Source organism: Lycium barbarum, chromosome 11 (assembly GCF_019175385.1).
Source record: "Lycium barbarum isolate Lr01 chromosome 11, ASM1917538v2, whole genome shotgun sequence".
NCBI classification, from domain to species: domain Eukaryota; kingdom Viridiplantae; phylum Streptophyta; class Magnoliopsida; order Solanales; family Solanaceae; genus Lycium; species Lycium barbarum.
In genome coordinates, this window is record NC_083347.1 from 115,966,220 (window position 1) to 115,981,952 (window position 15,733).

A 15,733-nucleotide genomic window follows, 5' to 3' on the forward strand; every position below is an offset into this window, starting at 1 on the left:
TACATTCATTCATACGTATATACCATTATTGGTCTGGTCCGAAAAAAGAAAAAAATTAACTGCGCAAGGTTCCGCTTTTCTTCCGCGATGCAGAAGAAAAGCATAACTTTCTGGGAGCTTCCGCTTTCCTTCCGCGATGCGGACGGAAAACGCAACTTCCTTCTGCGCAGAACTCCGTTTTTCTTCCGCGATGCGGACGAAAAGCGGGAAGTTCTGAAGCCTTCCACTTTCCTTCCGCGATGCGGACGGAAAGCGCAATGCCCTGAAGCTTTCTACGCATAACTCTGTTTTCTTCCGCAGCGATGTTCTGAGGCTGATTTTGAATGCGAAATTATGGATCTGATTCTTGGCCTTTCGAGTAACACAAGATCATAACCTCTGAATTGCTTATGGAACTCGTATCGAATCCAAAGGAATAATCGATGGTGAGTAAAGTAATATCTCAAGAATCGATCAAATGACAAGGCATTAAGATTCGAAATATAAGGCATGGGAATGGACTGGATTGGTTATGGAACGCTCATGTTCATGTTCTAGCCGGGTTTACGCCAAAGAAGGGGCAGGAAACGAACACCTTACATACCTTACAACCAAGTTTGCCCTTCTCCCGAGATGATATGTAGCGAGGAATGTATCATTAACCATACTTTCATCACATTTCCATCAACTTATAAGCACTCTTAGACGTCCTTTTCTTTCTTTCTTCGTTCATTTCTTATTTCCCCCTACGATAGCATAGCTTGCTCGTATGTACGTTTATTTCTCGTATTTTCATCTTGAAGGCCCTCCTAGATTTCCATTGCTCTTAAAGGGGCTCCTGTCCCGCTTGCCACTTAACAATATCTACTTAAAAGTTTTGTAGATCCTGCCACAAGGAGTACAAACCCATCTTAATCTCGTATATATTTATATATACTTCTAAATGGAACTTTCCCGTACTCGTTAACTTTCTTCCCGTATCAATATCTCTTTGTTACCACTCACTAGCCATTCTAATCTATAAATCGTAATATTGCATTTACGTTCCTGGTATCAACTTTCTTTATATTTCCAATAAGTCCCATAATTGTTCCCTCAACCATGACTTACCAAATGGCTGATGGTCATATTTTCTCTTTACTCTTTCTCTATAGAAATGCAAACAATTCAATTTGTAAAAATTTCGGCAAAGTTTCCCCTATAATTCTTACTATCTCATTCCTGCACACAGCCCAGAAAAACACATTCGATACCCCACGGAGCAATCACAAATACCCATAATATCTTGCTCAAGTTCTTACATCAACATCTATCCATATTAATAAAACAGGGACATACCTTTAAAATGAACAACTTCAATTCGAAGCAATTCTCTCATAGCGGCATCATCAACCGCTTATCCATGATCAAAGCATTCGGTTAGAATCCGGGATGTCTTATCCTATGATTTAGCTCTATGGCATGATCTAAGATAAGAAAGAAGGTCAATGGTTCCTAAATGCCCTGTAGCCTCTTATTTATAAGTGTGGCGCGCTTCACACCCATAAACAAGACTCTACTGGACACGACTTTGCAGACAACCCCTAGGACGAAGCGCTCTGATACCAACTTATCACACCCCAATCCTGATAGGGCATGATGGGCACCCGACCCTTACTTAGAGCCGAGCGAACCTGCTGGATCTCGTTATACTCATAGTCCTTAAGTCATGAACTGAAATGCATGGTGAAAGCTTTTAACAAAAACATTCTTTTCGTCTTTCTCAAATCAAGAAAAATCTGTAATCGTATGAAATTTGTAACATAATGCTTAATGATACATCGACTTAAATAGCCGCTTACAAGAATGACATACTATATACGTGACTCTGTCTGCAAAGTCTCTAACACAAATCAATATACCATAACAGAGATACTCTGACTCGGGAATACTCCGGAAAGAAATGGAGCTCGCCAATCCAGCTGGAAAATCTTCCATTCATTTGTATACACCTGCGTGGCATGAAACGCAGCGTCCACAAGAAGAGACGTCAATACGAATGATGTACTGAGTATGTAAGGCACGAATAACAACATAACATAAACATGAAAGTAACAAGGAATAAGAGAGGTAACCTGTACATCTGAATGCCTCGTAGGGCGGATGTCATGCATGCTTAACCTTTTTTTTTAAAAAAACATTTTTATACATATATATAGTAACATGCTCGGCCATTAAGGCGCGGTGTCGTATATAATATCATGCCCGGCCATCAAGGCTCGGTGTTATCATCATTAGCCTGCGTCCAGGCCTCCCGCGTCCGCGGCAATATCATAACATGCCCACTGCAGTGGTGTGCACATCTACGTGCCTGCCCGGCCGACTATAGCGCGGCGCGGTGTGAGAAAATACATACATATATATATAAAGCATGCATAAGAGCCCAATCAAAAGTCACAACTGTATCGGAGTGACGTAAGGTCGGTAGCCTCCGATTATATTATGGAATACTCATCGTCGCTTTGTCTCACCTTGAAGGAACAATTATTTTACGGTGAGACTACCGATGAAGAATAGAATTAAGAGAAAACATAGAATAGGATCGTAAATATCATAAGGCATCAATTCATATACTTTGGAAGATGTAGAAATAAAGTCACCATCCGGAATAGATTGAGAAATCAATGAATAGCTCGACATTCTCATATCGTTATTGAGGTCGTAAACTTGAAACCTTTAAACATAAGATCGTTCTCATCATAGTCATCATAATAATATTCTCATTTGTGACATCATCGTTGTCATGGAAAATATATCCATCGTCTTTATCATAAGAGCTCACATAATCACAAACTTTGGTTTGGAAAATACGAATATTTTGGAAAACACTTATGGATTATCAGGAAGGAAATCATGCCTTGGAATCTTAGACTTTTTAACTTTTGATAAAAATGAAAATATTGAAACATTTATGAAATTATAACCTAGGGATCATGCCTTTGAAAGAAAGCGGCAAGCCTTAACATACCTGGAAGATAATTCTCGACTTTCAACTTACTTCCTATCTTGCAATTCACTGGCGATTATTCGTAGCCTCGTAATATACATATGCAACCATTCATAATATTATTAGAATTATCATCATACACTCGTCTCGAAACTTTAATTAAAAATCCTTTTAGATACTGTCGATATTCGGGCAGCATTTCCCCTGTTTATATGCCTAGCCCGAAATTCCAATTCAACAACCAACAACATCGACAACAATGCCAGTAGTAGTAACCTCAATCCATAAATCAACAACATCAACGCAACACACCATAACCTCTATTCTTGAAATTATTCCTTAATCAAACTTGATAAAGAGAGAGAGATTTGAAGATTCATACCTATTTTTTATGAAAGTAGAAAAATCTTCAACATTTTCTTGTTCCCAAGCCAACTCCAACACCAAACGAAATTGTAATCGTGACTACGCGTTGCCCGGACTTCGATTGGTATCTCGTAGCTTGAATGTTTGCTCAAAATCTTCAATTTTATGTGATGTAAGAGACCCTTTTGTGTACTGAAAATTCTGGAACATTTTGGACATTTTTGGATGATGAAAATGGGGGTTTTCCCCTTTTTATAAAAGCTGAGGCGGCGTCACTGTAGCAGTACTGTAGCGGCACTGTAGCAGTGTTGTTTCTGCGTCGACAGTTCAGTTTGTAACGTCTATAATTCTCTACTCCGATGTCCTATCAACGAGTGTAGCGGCACTGTAGCAGTGCTGTTTCTGCGTCGACAGTTCAGTTTGTAACGTCTATAATTCTCTACTCCGATGTCCTATCAACGAGCGGTTTGTTGCATTACAAACTAGACTCGACGAACTTCATTTTTGGATTTTGAAACACCTTAAAACTCCAAATATACATGGATATATACCCCTCCAAAGTCGACTAGAAATCTGTCCAACATTTCTCAAATTTCGTCGAACTTATTTTCTTCAATTTGCTTAACCTCGAAACCTTCCGAACTCTTCATACATGATATTTATCATTTATTATACATGATAATGTCCATATTCTTGTGTTTCAAAATAGTCTTTCCCGATTACGACTTACGAGATTGTAATTCACCCTTTTTCTTCGTTGTTACGTACTTTCCATGGCTTGTGCCTTTCAAAACATCATGGGACGTCTCCGACGCTCCATTACTACGGCGAGGTACATGTCATACTCATACTCTGAAAACGCGGGGTATAACAATTTAGGGGCCTTATTTTCTGTCAATTAATTAACCATTTCCTTTTAATAACAAAAAGTACTTAGAATACTTTATAATTTTTCAAAAACAAACTATATTGATGAAAACTGGGGTCCCCAAAATTGAGATGCCTAAAGCCTAGGCTTTAAAGGCTTCACTCAAAAGCCACCCCTGTCAATTAGTGACTTTTTCATTTGAAGAACATCCTCCCAAATTTTCCGATTCAATATTTCTATTATTTGTTAAATATCTATCAAGTGCTCCTTTTTGGGATTTAATTAATTCTTCAGCTTTTCTCTTCTTTTTTTTTTTTTTTTTGCATTACCAGGTTCATATTTTCTAGTTGACATATTTAAATTGAATAAATTTGAATAATAACTAAAACAAAATATTTACTTATGAAATCAAAAATGAAAAATATTCAATGAAATATAAGAGAAAGTAAGAACAGTAAAACCTGGTTCAAGAATTTGATAAGTTGATATAATGATATCGAAATAGGGTTGCGGTGCTTCAATATAATGATTGCTTGTTGCAACGCTTGATTATTTGAAGAAGACACCAAAAAGTAAATCTTGATCTTTTGTAAAGTACTAAGTTTTGCTGCAGAATGTTTAGATCTTTAGGAGAATTGAAAATTTTCACTAACAATAAGAGTACACCAGTGATGAAAGAAAGAAGAAAATAAGTAAATATAGATAATAAAATACTTACCCAAATAAACAAGGATACTATAAATATACAATTACCAAGAATAGTATCCCATTCCCCCGGTTATGCTCAATGTATCCACTCCCCCATAAAAGAGAAAAAGTTACCATTCTAGGACAAAAAAAAAAGTTGAACCAAACTAACCAAAAAAAAAAAAAGGAACATAAGTAGGTTTCACGCACTAATTTAGTGCGTGAAAGGACCAAACTGTAAAAATAAAAGTTTGGCCTTTCACGCACGAATTGAGCCCAACAAAAGTCAGCCCCCTCCTTCCCCACCACGACCCGCACCTTTCCAACCCAAAAAAAACCCTCCATTGAAGGTCCATTTCAGTGGTCCCCAACCCCCCAAAACGTCTTTTTCGTATTGTCTTTCAACAAGAAAGTCAATATTCTTGGTATATTGAAATGTAGGAACAAGTTTTTAAGGTTAGATTTTGGAATAGAGCGGCGCAGAGCTCATTTTGAAAACTCAAAAAGACCTTCAATCTAGGTATTTCACTACGAATTTTTTATTACATTGCTAAATATATTATTACCCTAAGCATGATCATTGTGTAACTATGGTGGATTTGGAAAAGACTCCCGTATTTGCGCATTTTTTTTGTGCGTTTCCGGGTAGTCCATTCCCACTGTTGGGACTCCCTTTTTAAAAAAAAATGCTTATTTATTGTTAATTATTTATTTAGTATTTGTTAATTGTTCGAATAGCGACTTAAGTATTTATTAATTGTTAGACTAGCTAATTATTTATTTAGTTTTTGTTAAGCCAATTGTTTATTTTTTAATAATTTCTTAATTGTTTCATTAGTTAATTAATTTTTTATTTTTTAAATATACGATAATAATTCATTAATTTTTTTATTAGTTAGTTAATTGTTTATTTATTAAATATATGATAATAACTTGTTAACTATTTGATGAGTTAGTTAATTGTTTATTTATTAATTATTTATACTAATTGTTTGCTAACTAATTGCTAATTATTTGACATATTAATTATTAATCTTTATATTTTAGGATTGAAAACCCTTAGTTTAGGATTGAAAACCCGTAGTTTAGGATTGTAAACCCTTAATATAATTTTCAATAAAAGATTACATAACTAATATTACTCGTGAATGATTGATTTAAAATGCGTAAAACAGTGGGTCACCACAATCCTTAATAAAATTTTCGATAAAAGATTACATAACTAATACTACTCGTTAATGATTGATTTAAAATGTGTAAAACAGATGGATCACCACCCTCTTGATCCGGGGCCCTTCGACCAAGAGTTAATGTATCTTCAGCCCAAGCATAGGTCGCAACATATATGGACATCCGAATTACAACCTGAGGCTCAGGTCCATACCAGGTTAGGGGACTCAGCATGGGAGATCTTAGTTATTCGCCCCCCCACATCCTCTTGTCCTGGATATATTACGTCAAGGCGGTATCTACCAGTCCGTCGAAGTTGGTCAGGTACAGCACGGCAGGTCGCTAGTGACGGCCTTGATTGAGAGGTGGCGACCGGAGACGTACACATTTCATCTCTGCACTGGTGAAGCTACCTTTATGCCCTTCAGGATGTGGAGGTCATTTATGGGCTACAGGTTAATGGACGCCCATTATATATTGAGGAGCCTCATGTGCTGCCGCCTTACCGGGATGAGTTGACTAGGCTTACCAGTTTTGCGGCTCTGGATGGTCATATTTCCTGCCAGAGTCAGCTTTTGCTGTCGGCCCTTTATGCTCACTTGCGCCTTACAGACATGCAATGTCCGATTGGAAAGGACACGCCTCAGGCTGATGTTGACCGACGTGCGCGTCTATACCTACTCATCATATTCGGGGCCATCCTGTTCCCGAACACTTTGGGTTCGCATGTGAGCTTGAGGTGTCTTCGGTTTAAGTTTTATTAGTCTTAAACTTAAACCATCGTCTTATGTACTACTTTACAAATTTATTCAATTGTTAATATTTGCAAACATATGTAAGTACGGACCGTTCAGACGATGCGCTATGAGAGCACTGCCCGTACGGAGGCCCCCGAGACAGCCGAGTATGTAGCACGGATGATTGAGCTTGTCGATACTGGTATGAGATTGGCACATGACTTCGAGCATCTCCATGAGCGTGTTCCCGGTGCCCCACCCCAGGCAGCAGGTGGTCATGGTCACCGAGGAGCTGGTGGCTATCATAGAGGTGGTAGGGCTGGCAGAGGTGATGAGGCTCCATCGGCTTTAGAGATCCCGCCGAGTTCTTACCGGTCGTCAACTACAAATATCCCATCGACTTCACAGACACCTCTGTATACGCCAGATCCTTTTTCAGATTATGTGCCCTGGCTTTCATTTCCACATCCACCAGTTCGTGATCCACAGGGTGAGCGGCCGGTTCGTGATCTACAGTGTCACGACCCGACTAGGGGCCATGACGAGTACCCGATACTTGTACCGAGCACCCCTTGCTTATCCTTTTACTTTTTCCTCTTAGCAGGCCGTATGAACTGTGCCATATTTTTGTTTTTGAACATTAGCAGCATCATTATGAGCATAGACTAGTCAACTTCATTATCACTTTCTACAACAACATTAACATGCTAGAACACCATATATCTAACTGTACCTGACTGACTAAACATATCTGTCTACGAGCCTCTAGACATAGTACACTTATACATAGAAAGGGTCGAGTACTGTCGTGCCCGAAAATACATACACAAAATAGTACCACGAAAGTGGGGCTCCGGAACAACTGGAGCGCTGTCAACACTGCTGGTAAGGCTTCTAAGGATCAAATCCGCCTGTCTGCTGACCTGCGCAGCATGAAACGCAGCGTCCACAAGAAGGGACGTCAGTACGAATAGTGTACCGAGTATGTAAGGCATGAATAGTAGCATACGGAAAGTATAAAACGGAAATAACGACATAAGAGGATAATAGCACATGTCCTGAGGTAAAAACATAACCTGTATATATATATATACCCTTGGCAGGTGCTATGCGTACTTAGCTTTCCTTTAAGAATCTTTCCTTGTTCATATACATATACATATAAAATAGGACATCTCATATTGCCGAGGCGTCGGCAGCCGATCCATTTAACCATAAATATACACATCCCGCGTCCGGGCATCCCGCGTCCGGGACGATATCATATCATGTAATGCCAACTGATCAGGTGGATATGCGTTCATAACGCTCTGCCCTTACCTCCATTTCCCCCGTATACATATGCATATATCATGTACATATATCAACGTCTATAGCGCTCTAGCTCTTTTATCATATACATATACGTGTGTCATGTGCATGTATCAGCGTCTATAGCGCTCTAGCTCTTTCGTCATGTGCATATTTTAAAAATATATACACATATCTTACATACATTTACATGTCTTATATGCATTTACGTATCCTATATACATATGTCTCATAGGCACGCAGGAAAGCCCAAAGAAGAATCATGTAGTCATCGGAGTGACGTAAGGTCGGTGACCTCCAATTATATTATAGAACACTCGTGATCGCTTTGTCTCACCTTGAAGGAACGAGTATTTTAAGGTGAGACTATCAACGGGGAATAATATTAAAGTAAACGTAGAATGAAATCGGGGCATCATAGATGACAGTTCATAGACTTTGAAATCTTTTAGAAAATAAAGTCATAGCTAGGAAATATAAATAATATTCAAAAATTAGTTTATCATTTTCATGTTTACATAAGATACTTAGCTTAGTCATCTTAGTCATAGAGTCGTTCCGGTAGTACGTATCATAGGCATATTCTCTTATCTAACATCATTGTTATCATTATCGTCATGGAAGTGCCCTCGTTAGAGGAGTCATAGTATTTATCATTTGGTAACGAAATCGGGATCAAAGGTTCCCTTTGGATTCACTTCAAGTAAGTCAAGCAAGACTGTAAGGAAAAATCCGAGAGTAGCGGGCCCACCTCAGGCCGGATGAGGTAGCGTATACGATTTACGTACGTTACGTGTCATAGCGTTACTTGTGAGGGTCTTAGGGTAATCGGGTCCCATTTATACAAGTTCTAAGGGTGTAGGAGGTTTTTCCAACAATTGGCACACTTTCTAGTTCAATTCTATTGAACAAAAAGTGGAAAACTTTAGGTGCGGATTCCGGGGAACCGAGTTGTCCCCGAGGCTCGTACCCAACTTATTTCAACTAAGACATGCCATAGAAAGAAGGGTGAAGCCTTACATACCTCTTTCCGCTTCTTTTGCTATTCCGAATTCAAGCTGCAAATCCGCCAAAATCTGCGATTTGGTCACATTTACCCAAACTTTCATTAGGGTACTTAGAGTTAGAATCTTAAGGAAACACTTGGCTACCGAAATTTCGGCAGCATTTCCTCTGTAAATACACCATCCTCAACATTTACCTAGCAAGTTTTCAATCAACAACAACCCGGGAATTCAAACCCGGCCAAACTATTAACATAACTCAACCACACTAACAATTTCCATATTCAATCCAAGATACATTATAACAACTTAATCAACTTACTACTTCTTTCAAAACCTTCCAACTCCAATGAAAACAATAACAACCTTATAATATATATTTCAACAACACCATACTAATATCATTATCTTCCATACATGTAAGAACATAATATTCAATTTACATAATCTTCCAAGACAAGCCTCCAACTACTAATACTTCACTAAGCTCATTAGGCTTTTGTTTGCAATATAAAATCCACAACACAACAACCAACATACTAAATAAAACTTGCTCACCATGCATTCATGATTCACCAAATATACACGGCTATACATGTGATATACAACTCACCGCCACACAACTATATTCTTGCTATTCATGAATTTCACTCACTTTTGCACACTACAACATGCAAAAATATCCATAACATGTAAAGAATAAGTTCTTACCTTCTTCCTTGATCTTTCACTTAGCTAAGTCTTGCAACTTGCTAGAATATGAATTTTTCTTGCTCCAAAGACCACTCCACCTTGCTAGGAATCCTTTAATTGGTAGAAAATAATTTTTGAAGAAATTTTTGTCAATTTTCTTGTCAATTTTTGCACTTGGCCGAAATGGCCTTGGAGATTTCTCCTTCTTTCCTTTTTCTCAAGTGTTCTTGAAGTTTCTAATGAGATATGACTCATTAATTGATCCTTTATATTAATTATCACATGGATAATTATTAAAATCATGGGCTTGGGCCATGTTGGCCGGCCATCCCTCACAAATTTGGGCCTTATTATTATTTTTTGATTTTTTTGGGCCAACCCGGTTGGTCCCGAGTTGGGCCTAGCCCACTGACCTTTCGACCTTAAAACGTTCATATCTCCTTGTACCGACGTCACCTGGGGACCCACGACCTATGGTTGGAAACCTAATTCAATTATGTACAACTTCTATATCTTGGTACTCTTCCAAATTCCAAACTTATAATACCGTTTTTGCCCCTTGAAGTCAGATCACCCGAAAACGTTTTCTTAAAAATATTCGTTTGGAGGACTTCCACTTTGATTTGGCCCAAGGGCCCTTCTTGAGTCGTGTTTAACTTCTCATATGTGATTCATATGAATTTTTTTAGATGTCCCAAAAAACAATATCGATGTGTGGGTCCCACCTCAGCAAATAATCTGACGTTCAAAAATACGGGATATAACATACAGGGTGGCCTACATCTTGACTTCGACGACGCCATGTTCGAGGGATTCGTGTTTGATACGGCACCATCTGCGTCTGAATCTTTGAGTGATTATTTGGGGTTGGCGGAAGAATATCATGATTTAGTATCCATTAATGTTCTTGAGATGTATGTTGAAAAGATACCTAGAGAAGAAGTCCCTCAAGTCCAGTCTATTCATGGTAACACTTATGGGGACTTTAGTTCTTATGGAGACATTTCGAGTGGTCAAGTGCCGCTGGAAAATCTAAGCCAGCAATTTAATCAAGCTTACAATGAAAATTGGTAAATATGCATTTTTCATATTATTATTGTGCATAGTAGCACGTGTTTGTTGTATGAATTGGTAAATAACCATTTTTTAAATCTTTATAGGAACTATTATCAAAACTCGCCAGTGGTATCAAATATGGATGTTGGTCAATCCTCTCAGTTTGGTGGAGTTTATCATTCTCCACACCATGACAATGCTTATGAACAACAGTAAATTCATCACCTTGATATTAAATTATATATATATATATATATATATATATATATATATATATATATATATATATATATATATATATATATATATATATATAAATGATGTTGGTATTCAAAATATGTTACTTTTGGTGTAGGAGGATGAATTCACTTGATAATGAAGATTTTCCAAATTATTATGAGTCATCATCAAGTGATGACGATGAAATAGCTAATAATGCAGAGGTAACCGATGATGAAGATGATGATGATGTTCAAGTTAGTATGACCAACAATATTTCTCAAAGCCAAAACCAACAAGAACCAATGCACCACCACGTACCATCACCGATGGCTGAAAACCCAACTTTTGAAAGCCCAATTTAGTGGCATTCTAACAATATCTCTTATCTTGACAGCCTGCAGGGTCGTGATGATGTATCTGTCTGCACAAGAGAAGATGATGATAGCCGCCTAAAAACCTGGATTGAACTAAAGGATCTCAACAGAGATCGATGCTACCTTGCAAAGGGAATGTTGTTCGCATCCAAAAAGGCATTGCAACGGGCTGTCAAAATTTATTGTTTTAAGAACATGAGGGAGTTTAAGGTTGATCAGTCAAACACAAAGATATGAAGGCTAGTTTGTAGACAACGGTATCAAGGCTGTGAGTGGTTGCTTCGGGGAATTGTTAAACCTGATGGTATGTGGGCTATCACAAAATTCCACCAAAGACACACTTGTGATATAGAAGAAAATCGAGCGGATCATTATAATTTAGATACAAACATGATTGCTCAAGTGTTACTTAAAGACGTTGCCGAAACGCCAAGGTAACTTATCCTACCCAGTACATTATATGTCTTATATCAATTGAAAGATGATTACTAAATGTTGTTTGTTTAAACTTGTGCAGGTTCCCCATCAAAGATTGTATTCAAAACGTTCAAACCATATATGGTAAAACTATAAGCAACAGAAAGGGATTTCTCGGGCGTAGACACGCTTTTGAGATGATCTTTGGAAATTGGCATACCTATTTTCAATCGCTGCCAAGGTATATGGCGGCTCTACAATATTTTAATGCTGGTACTGTTGTTAAGTGGCGGCTTATAGAGGGTAAAATCTTCAACTTCGTATTTTGGACATTCAAACCATGCATTGATGGTTTTGCTCACTGCCGACCAGTGATATCCATAAATGGTGCGCATGTATATGGTGCCTACGACATCAAGCTCCTAATTGCAATAGGAATGGATACCAATGTGTCAATATTCCCTCTTGCTTTCGCAATTGCCGCTAACGAGAGAAACGACACATGGGGGATCTTTTTGACCTATTTGAAAACTTATGTCATTAAGGATCGCACCGGCATATGCGTGTTTTCTGATCGTCATAAAGGCATATTGCACAATATGAATAATTTACCGGGGTGGCAGCCTTTCTTTGTTTACCATCGCTATTGCTTAAGGCACTTGAAGACAAATTTGCAATCAAAGTTTCACAATGGCACTCTAAACAAATTGATGTGGGGGGCTGCGATGGAGCATCAACAACGAAAATGGGCTGCAAAAATAGATCTGATCAGGGAAATGAATGAACCCGCATACGTTTGGTTGATGAAGCTCGAAGTTGAAAAATGGACGCTTCATGCTGATGGAGGCAAAAGATGAGGCATGCTCACAACAAACAGCTTAGAGTCTTTCAATGGCTTGCTAAAATCTGCTCGGGGATTACCTGTCACCGCAATAGTGAGAATGACTTTCAAACAGGTTGTGGAGCGATTTGTGGTTAGGACAAGGCAGGCCAGATCGATATTAGCCGAAGGCGGGACATGGATGCCAAAGCCCTTAAAAAATATGGAGCATTATAGAAAAAATGTGAGCATCACCAAATGACCGAGTATGACCCAATTCAACATGTGTATAAAGTTAGGACGAGTTATTACAACGGTAAGGGTTGAAACGTGCTGTCATACCCCACCTTAGGTAAGGCGTGATTGGCACCCGACACTTTGTGAAAACCGAGCGAACCAACTTATAACTCATATCCTCTATGTCTCAAATGGAAACAATAAGATCAAGAGGATAAATATGAACATAATATCATGCATAAGTGTATGTACAATAGACCCATGATGCCGGCATTACTACTATCACACTATGACTAAGTTGTATACAGGAACTGTCTGCAGCGCCTCTATGAACATAACTGAGGTATATAAGTCGGGACAGGGCCCCCGACGTACCCTTAACACAATTCATATATATATATATATATATATATATATATATATATATATATATATATAGACTCAGACTTGGGAATTCTCCGGGGAGAAGTGGAGCCACCACTCAAGACCAGTATCTGAAAGTAGCCTACGATGGAAGATCCTCGTCTCGTCTATTTGCACCTGCGGGCATGAACACAACGTCCACAAGAAGGGACGTCATTACGAGCAGTGTACTGAGTATGTAAGGCATGAATAGTAGTATGATACCAGAATGAAGATAACATAAGATAAAGTAAGTAATTAATTACACCTCGTACTCTTCTTAAGATCTCTGTCATGTAAACTACCCGTCTACAGGAAAAACATTTCATACACATCCATACACAACATACATACATAGGCATTTACATACACTTACTATACATACATCTGTCATATCCATACCCAGCCCTTTCGGGACTCAGTGTTATCTTGCCCAGCCATGTAGGCACGGTGTCATCTTGCCCGGCCATTAAGGCACGGTGTTATCTTACCCAGCCATGTAGGCTCAGTGTTATCTTACCTAGCCATATAGGCTCGGTGTTATCTTACCCGACCATATAGGCTCGTTGTTATCTTACTCGGCCATGTAGGCTCGGTGTTATCTTACCCGGCCATGTAGGCTCGGTGTTATCCCCAGCTGATCAGCGGGATGCAATGCATACATACATACATACACATAAAAATACATAAATGAAATCAACATTGTCATTAGCATTACCATCGCCACTATATCATTCCTTGAAGGATCAACTATCGCAAGATGAAATCGATAATGTCACGGAGTCTCGAGAATCATGAACTTAGGTAGCACTGAAAATAGAATCGTTATCTTCGCTATATTTCACCTCGAAGGAACGAATGATATGAGATGAGACCATCAACAATAAGTAAGATCAAGAGATACATGGAATGGCTCAATAATCTCATAATGCTCTCAAATCATAGCTTCGGAGTTTCTAGAAGAGGATCATCATCATCATCACAATCATCATAGAACATTTTTCATTTAACATCGTAAGAATCTTTAAGAGTCATAAACTTCTAGCTTTTGAAAACAAGGCGGTTGTGGAAACATTTATGGAATCATAACATAGGGATCATGCCTTTGAAAGAAAGGGACGAGCCTTAACATACCTGGAAGCTCGCTTCTTGACTTTCCAACCTATCTCCTATCTTGAAATCTACATATAAAACCATTAATTCTATTGTTAGACTCGCTGTCATATACTTATCCTAAGCCTCTAAATAAATCTTTCTAGAATCTGCCGAAATTTCGGCAACATCTCCTCTGTTTATATGCCTAGCCCAAAATCTCAATTCAGCAACCAACAACAACAACAACAATACCAACATCAACAACAATATTATCAGCACTAAAATATTTCATAAACATCCCACACGATGTTTTATCCAATTTCTCGACCCATAAATTCCTTATACGCTTATTTAGTAACTTTTCCTCCATAGATAAGCTTAAATCAATACTAACAAGGGAAGATTCATACCTTTCACCCGCTAGAATTGCAATATCTTCGATTATCACCTTGAATCCAAGCCAACGCTGCAATTCGATATTATAATCACAACTATGTGTTGTCCAAACTTAAATTCAGGGATTTCACTTAATTTGCGTTAAAATCTAATGGACAGAAGTTGGGAGAGTTCTCTAGGATATTTGGCAAATATTTGGAGTGTTGTTGGCTGAAAAATGAGGTTTAGGATCAGATTTGATCCTTAAACAGTAGGTCAAATTCGGGTCGGGTCACTGTAGCAGTATTGTAGCAAGTCGGTTACTGTAGTAGCCCGGTAACTGTAGCAGTGTTTCTGCTCTGTCAGCCTAACTTGTAACGTCCATAATTCTCTACTTTGATGTCGTGTCGACGAGCAATTTGTTGCTCTGGAAACTGGACACGACGAGCTTTATTTTAGGCTTTTACTTTACTTCAAAACTCCTCATCCACTAAAAGATATTCTTTCTCCAAGTTGGACCAAAATTACCTCTCATATTCTCTTCCAAGTTCCAACAAATTTAATTTCCTTAATTCACTTGCCAATTCCACCCACTTAGTGATGAAGCTTATTGGCCAACCGAGCCGTTTTCGATGGTTGCTAACAAGGATTACATCAGGATTTTGGGCATTAACTCACGGAGTCGTAGACACAATCAAATAGATGTTAGAGAAAGAACTTACTCTCGCAAGTACTCTACATGTAAGCAATATGGCCATGACAAGTGTTCGTGTGGGCAACAAGGTCGTGGTGGTATAAGCACATCTCGAAGTAATAGAGCCTCTAGAACTTGAAGATTGTATTGTTATTGTAATTTATTATTGTATTGCTTTGAATTAGTATTGTAATTTAATGGAATGAATTATTTTTGAATTAGTATAAACCTCTCGTATTG